Raw genomic sequence first — 8,180 nt, 5'->3', positions numbered from 1 at the left:
GGCTCAAGAGAGAAAGAGGGTGAAGTACCAGGAGCTGGTGGAGGATTGTCAGAGGAACGGGTGGAGGATCAGGTGTATGCCAGTGGAAGTGGGCAGTCGGGGATTTGCCAGCCACTCCCTGAGCAAGGCCTACAGCACACTTGGCATAACAGGGGCCAACCGAAGAAGAGCCATAAACAACAACGTGGAGGCAGCAGAAAAAGCATCCAGATGGCTGTGGTTGAGGAGGGGAGAGCAGTGGGGGCAGTAGAATGCCACTTGGATACAGGCCGGGGTCGCCTGGAGGAGGGTGTCTGTTGTAAGACCCAAAACACCGTGTGAATCTAGGAAACAACACTGATGATGTGTCCAAGGTCATGCATCAGAAGATACTTCTGTAACTAATTTATGTTAAAAACACCTAAAAGTCCACCACATATCCAGGTATTCAGTCATGGAGATGTTTACTGTAATTATATGTAATTATATGTAATAAATCTGACATAAAGTGTCTGTAACTGTGTCGAGCTCCGGCCACAGAGGAAGAGCTCTGGTAACTTCAGGTCAGCTGCTGTGTTTTTTAAATCAGTCCCTCTGTGCTCGCTCTGCTGGTGTTTGTGCTCATTCCTCACCAGATTCCTCTGCTGGCTATTATGTCATTATAAAGCTGCAGAAAAAAGCCCTGCAGAGGGTTTGCAGATCCCAGAGAGTGGCTGGCTTTCATTTGGTCTAACGAGGGTTTGTTTGGCAGCAGAGATGCCAAGTGAGCACAAACCAGAGCTTTACACAGCGACCAGCAGAAAACAGACTTCTCCTCAACAGTGTTCATAGGAAGTTATTGGAAATTAACAGAAACTAAGAGCCACCACACATAATGGATGATTAATACACTCAGTGTCACTCTATCAGCTCCACCTGTACAGTCTAATGCAGTTCAGGTCAGCAGCTCTGCCATAAATTTTACCTTTTAGCAGAGTTTATAATGTCCAGTTTGTGTTCACATTGTGGAGAATTTAATTCTGTGTTTATTATTGAGGTTATAGTTTGCAGAGGTCTTGCACTGGACTACATTATATTGAGAGGTGTTTCTAATTTTTTGTCCTCCCTATTTATATACAATGAGGGGGGACAGTATAATGGAAACAGCTCTCAATAAAATGCAGTCCAATACAACAGCAGCACTAACTATGAGCTCAATGCCAAACATAGAAGTGAATGAACACCTCTATTAGTGTGACAACAAGAAAACCTGAGCATTATAGGCAGCAGGAGAGGAAACTTTATGGCACAACAGTTGGATTGGATTAGGTTAGATTGTGCAGATGGAGCTGATAGTTATAAACATATATTTTTATTACTTTAAAAACATTTTCTTGCTACTTTTCAGTTTTTTGTTGATCACTCAACTCCTGGAGGGATGCACACGTCATCCCTGAACCTCTGAGCAGGTCTGTCACAGAGGATCTGATGAACTTCTCAGGCAGCTCAGTCAAAAGGGGGCGGGGGTCACACAGCTGCCCATCAGACTAGCATAAGACCACAAAAGTTTGTGTTTTTTGCTTTTTCTTGACTGAGGAACCAACGCATATTGATTTGTCACACTGCCTGGGACCCCAACTTTAGTTTTTTTGCATTTCCTTCACTGCAGTTCCTTCATCAAACAAAATAAAGATGATCTTCATGTGTGCGTCTCCATCTGAGAGCTGAGCTCAGATCTCCTTTAGTGTGCCAGGCCTCAATCTCTTCACCTCTGTTCTACCCACCGGTGGGCTTTTCATCGCCGCACAACCAAACTTTGTTTGAACTGTCAGAACTTTATTAAAAATTCTAGTTTAGATCCCAAGGTTTCCAAAGATCCCAAACATGTGCTGCTAAATTCCAGGGAAATGTGTCTAAGATACACTGAACACCTGTGACACTGTTTTACAATATGGAGAAAAAAAAAAAAAAAAAAACATTTTTCAGCCAAAGAGAAGTGGTATGAGGAAAACAGCATCTCTGCTTGCACCACTGATCTGAGGCCAGCCCATGTTAAAGACACAGTAAATTAGTGAAGGAGGGTCAGAGGACTGTCGGTATCACCAGTGGAAGATGATGGATGTTTTTTTGGAGTGTGTGTTTTTTCTGCGCACTAATCATGCATACACACAGACTGATAGGCACAACCCAACATGTTTCTGTGTTTCTGATTTTTTCTCCACTGGTTGCTGGCTGAGCTGAGCCTGTGTTCGCTGGTGGCTGCTGGTCTCGTCAGATTATACAGGCACTGTTTGGGCGTGGTCAGGCCTCTAGTACAGACTGTTCAGTGCCAGTGAACCACAACAGCAACAGTAAAACAAACAAACTTGGATGTAAATCATTATCTGTTCTGTAAAATTCATTTTATTCGAGTCCTTTTCTCGGTGTGGTGAAAACTTCAGCGTTGTGTCGCCACTTGAAATCCTGTTGTTTTCTGGCGTGTATCTGCTTCACTCTTTTTGGAGCGGCACACTCGCGGTGAAGCTCTCCCAGAGTTAATAATTTCTGACAGCACACTCTCAAGATGTTCTGGCCAGCTCCGAGGCCATTGTTGCAACAAGAGCTCGTTAAATTAAATAAAAATGAAGTGGTTCCATATGCCCCTTTAACTCTGAGCGCTCAGCCGCCATGTCTCTGCCCAAACCCGTTCTGTGTGCCGTGTCCTTAAATGCCCCGTTGTAAAAACTGCCATATGGAAGCTGGGTGAGATACGGGCTGCCGCTGCAGAGGAGCTCGGCGCTCGGGCGGTGTGTTTGAGGTGTGCAGGGAGGTGTGTGTGTGTGTGTTGGCTCAGGTTGGCTGTTGCTCTCTGTGTAAACAAGACTGAGCTGTGTATGTGAATTCAACATCACCCAAAAATATGAATACAAGAAAATGGCCATAAAATCAGCAAAACAATCAAACAAATCACCAAAAAATTAACCACAATGTTGCAAAAAAGAACAAAAAAGCATCTCCAGTCAAGTGAATGTGCTTGTGCATGCACACTTCATGACTGTGCATGACAGGATTTTGGCAGAAGTGATTTTTGCAGCTGTATTTGAGCGAGTACCTGTGTGTCTGGTTCAGTCCTGAGCATACAACTGGACACCAGAGACTCACTGATCATACAGCATGACGAGTGTGAGCTTTTGATCGAGTTTTGCTGTTGCAATATCATAAAATTACCCCATATTAAGAGGGAGGCAGATGCTAATTTACCACAACTAAAGGCACAACTAAATACATGCACAGGCCAGGCACACACACACACCCACATGCTCCAGGGTCAAATACTTTTACTGCACAGGAGACAACAAAAATATGCACTGCCTATTTGCCATATATACACTGTGTGGTGTGCTGTGGAATTAGTTTGACTCGCTGCTGTGTTACCTGTTTCTGTTGCTCTGAGCGAAACCTGGGGAGGATTTTGCAAAGTGAGCTTTAAAAAAATCCAGCCTACTGTCACAAAGCCTGACTTGAGTGAGTGGGACGTATTAAACAGAGCTGTTCTGGTTTTGAAAAAGGTAATCGGTGCTCAGTCAAGCCAGGCTTGCGATACCTGGACGTGCATTTAAAAACAGCAAAGCTCAGAAGGTCTAAATCACAGCAGAGAGGAAAGAGAGAGCAGTTGATCATGTAGACAGAGCTGCAAAACAAAACGTAATACAAAAATGCCCATATTTATATCACACATGCATGTATTGTTAGCATCCCATGTGCACAATTCCTCTTGTTCAAGTTTTTAGACTATACACTTTAATATGTGGTCAGTGTGTTTATGTGCGTGTTCATTTCGACGTCCATATTCACAGATTAGAGCGGCCACCCAGCCTGTGTGAGCGGAGCGTCTGAGGCGTGGCTCGAGCCTCGATGCAGCGGCGCCTCTGCTCTGCTGGGATGTGGAGCCCATGTTTCTGTGTGGGACATGCAGTTTTCAGTAAAAACAGACAGGGAAAATGATCTGCTGATAGTCATGCTGGCAGCATACCAGCAACATCATGTAAGTGACATCCATCACTAGAAAACATATCTTAAGACATGTATCCGTATCTATGACATCATAGACATGAAAACAGTTCTGACTAAAGGCTGAATTATGCTTCAGCGTTAGAAGAGCGTACGGGGGTTGTGCGAAGCCCCTAACCCTAACCCTAACTATTTCAGCAATTCCATGGAGAAAGTGGAGGCTACACCTGTGTGGGTTTTCGGCGATGCTGAACTTTCCAGTCATGGTTGTGTGTTTCTGTGACCCTCTGTTTCAAAATGGCATTGGCCAAGATGAACTCAGTGATGTAAAAAAGCCAAGGCTGCCAATTGCAGCGCTGCAGCAGCACTGCTGTGTGTGTGGACACACACACCTGCAGCGAGACAGCTGTCACACACAGGCAGGGGGAACCAGTCTGTTCTCATTTCAGACCAGAGTCAGTTTTACAGACTTAATCTTTATCCTCCCTCCGGGTGAGAATGCAAACACCATTAAAGCCTCATTTTTCCCTGGATAGCTTCATTACGGCACGGTGCCTGCTTTGGGACTCACTGACTCTAAACAGTCCGGTGGTCTGCTGATGAATCAGGATATATTCATAAACCTTCATATTCATATTGCCATAAACCTACATTGTCCTGTTGCGGCAACAACATGCTAACTTTTCACACTGATTGGGCCACACCCACTTCCATCCAGGCCACGCCCACTTTAGGTTTTTGCAGTCTCTCCAAAGGGGGTCTTGTTGGGTGTCCTCTGATGTAGAGAGTTTGGCCACGCCCACTTTTGGATGTGCTCTTTATCACAGATTCTGGACCAGCGCAATCTTCTGTACTGAGTTTTATTCATCCCATACCGAGTGGTCAGCCCGCACGGAAAACAAATCATTCATTCAAATTCATTCACTCCTCTGCTATCAGGCTACTAAATGCTGATAGCAGCCAGACCTCAGGACCACCATGTGATTTTCTTAATCTTTCTCAATAAACTGAAGTTTCTGATGATCTAACCTGCTGGTCTGTGCTCTGGTCACTGGTATGTTGATGTTGTCGCTGATGTTGTTGTCTGATTGCTGCCACTAATTTACTTATTCATTTATTTTTATCTACATGAATGGGACAGGCTGTAGAAATGAGCTGCCCTTTAGGACTAACAAAGTATTCTGAAGTGAACTGAACTGAATTGAACTTAAGTGAATGAGAAACTCCTTTTTTAACATCACGCTGCCTCACATGGTGCTGATCAAAGTGTGTGTGTGTGTGTGTGTGTGTGTGTGTGTGTGTGTGTGGAGGAGGGGATGCACCCTCAGTGGAGGACAACATGTTTCCTTGTTAATCTGGCAGTGGTTCACCATCTTAATAACTGTAACATGAGACTAGAAGACAAAAAAGACATTAGAGGGGGAAAAAAAAAAGCACCAAATGTTTGTTTGTGTCGACACACCGCCTGCCTGAGCCCGGCCCGTTTTGCAGGCGTGGACTAATCCTGCTGCTGAGATGGTGACAGGTGTGCTTCTGATTCCCATAATTTATCTAGTACTTGATAGCTTGTATTTTGGCCGAGTCTGACAGCGTACTAATCCTCATCACTTATTGTATTCCTGAAATACATTAGCAATAGAATAGCAATAAAGTCGTACTACAAAGGAAACATGATTAGATTTACTTTTTTTGTTATATTGTTCATGTCACGTGATTTTTATCTTTTTACCATATAGTGTCTCTGAGTACCAAGAAAAGCGCTATACAAGTAAAATATATTATTATTATTATTACTAATATTGTTATTGTTATTATGACAGACACAGGGAAGACAACAAAAGCAGCAGAATGTTAATGCTCACACTTGTGTCATGGATTTCCATGGTGTGCGTGTGTGTGTGTGTGTTTACGTATACCTCCAGCATGTACAGTTCTGCCACAGTATACATTCTTACATTTGACAACTGATATTTTTTGACATCTGCTCCAGTCAAACCCGCACGACCAGTTTTCATCATCACTGACAGAAACTAGGACATGATGATTATTTACAAGCTCAAACAGCTCCCCTGTGTGCAGTCGTGGCTGTGAAAACTACTCAAGCCAAAGAAAGGAACATAAAAAACATAATAATTTATATTAGATGCTGGAACGCCTAACGAGTGTGCTGATCCTTGCACTACATTAAAGAACAAGTTTTTTTTTTTTTTTTTTTACTGTAATTATTTACTACAACATCACAGCAGCTGCATCACTTTGTCTTTATGATTCTGCTACAACACCTTTCAAATAACTGATTCTGCTTGTGTCTGTGTTGCTAAAACTGGATGTTTCCAAATCTAACTTTTGGTTTGGGTTAGGAGTCTGAAGAAGAAAAAAAAATAGCAGTTAAACTCCTCATCTCGTTGCTTCTCAGAAGATGAGCAGAACAAAGTGGAGAAGAAATGAGCAAAGAAAGACAGCACAACACTCACCATGCAGTGTTTGTGTGTGTGTGTGTGTGTGTGTGTGTGTGTGTGTGTGTGTGTGTGTGTGTGTGTGTGTGTGTGTGTGCATCTGTCCGCAGCTCTCATACTACTGGGCTCACCGCCTCAAATTTTCTGTTCAGCTTTCGTTGCTGTGTTGATTCAAATCCTTTGAAAAGAGTTTGCTCTTACTACCACCACTCCCTCTCTCCATTCACTCTCCAGCTCGCTCGACCACCGCTGCTCAATCTCTCTCTCTCTCATTTGAAGCCAGAGCTGACCTGACTGTGGTTTTGCAACTGCGACCAAAATGGTGGCAAATCTGAAAAGCCAGACAGAGAAGCCTGAGTGTGTTTCCAGAAGGGACTTGAAGGTTAAAACGGAGACGGTGAGCTGAAGTTCCTCTGGTGAGGCGTTTCAGAGTCGGGGGGCCTTGATGACAAAGACTCTGCCAGCTCTGGTTACCAGCCTTGATCTGGAAACAGCTGAGAGATCCTTACAGAGGAGCTCAGACTGAGACTCGGTTCATAACGGGTGACCAGTTCGGAAACGTATTTTGGAGCAAGACCCCCAATTAGCCTTGAATGTGATTAGTGTAATTTTAAAACAATTTGAATATGAGCAGGTAGCCAGTGATGAGCGGGAAAGATAGGGGTGACGTCATCACATTTCCACAAAACTGGTAAAAATTCTTGCTTCTGCATTCTGGACCAGCTGCAGATGGGAAATACAACTTTTGACAAAAATTCAGCTTTTTTCACAGTGGGCTGGAACAGTGGTTCTCTCTTTTTTTTTTTTGGATTACTACCCCTTTTCCCTGATTTCTGAACCCCAGTAACTCATCTGTGTGTAGAAAACTGCAACAGAAACCAGTAGCTATCATGTACTGAAAGATAATCCACCTTTTGAAGAATCTAACATTACAGATAATAATAATTACAAAGGAAATGGTAATACAGTATTCTGTATTATCAGCTCAAGGGGAGCATGGATACACTCACAGTACACACAACATCACAATATACACACATATCACAGCTGGGGAACTATACAACCCAACACAAAAGCTGCTTTAAATTATAAATAAAGTTCACTTGGGGTTAGTCAGACCCGCCCATGTTGCTCCGCTGCAGGTCTTTTGAGGACATCAGGATGAGACAGTGCAGGCTTTGTGGTCGGGAATCTGTTTTCAGTCGTTCTGGAGGATTTGGCTGTGTGTTGAAACTCCTGCGGTTCAGGAGGAGTTTTTGTACCAGAACACGAGTCTTAAAAGGCAGAAATCAGCGTGATCCTTGAATCGGTGGCACTGATAAACAGCCCAATCAAAGGAGTGGTGGCAATCAATTACATCGCTCGTGTTTACTGTGACTGAGCAGATTTTTTGGTGCTCGAATTTTGATTTATGAAGAATTCTTTTGCAACTATTATACTTCACATTTTACACATTTTTAAACACATTCATTACAGAGAACATATTTTGTGGTGCCACAAACTGGTGGCAGCACACCAATGTATTAAAATAAACCGCTTTTGCCACACGGTGAAACTTGTTGGCAGTCGTGTCAGCACGGACATGTTTGCCTATAAAAGGGGCTCGTTTTGTGTTATGCACTTCTTGTTGTGGTACATAAAAAAAAAAAAAAAAAAAAAAAAAAAAGAGGAAGTGGCTAAAGTTGCAGACTGCATCAGACTGCCACATGGTTTGAAAAGAGGCTGGGCTTGGAGGTGGCATTCCAAGCCCAGTACTGACGCCTTCACAGTGTGCAG

This window comes from Myripristis murdjan, chromosome 5, assembly GCF_902150065.1.
Source record: "Myripristis murdjan chromosome 5, fMyrMur1.1, whole genome shotgun sequence".
NCBI lineage: Eukaryota > Metazoa > Chordata > Actinopteri > Holocentriformes > Holocentridae > Myripristis > Myripristis murdjan.
This window is presented reverse-complemented; position numbering follows the sequence as displayed.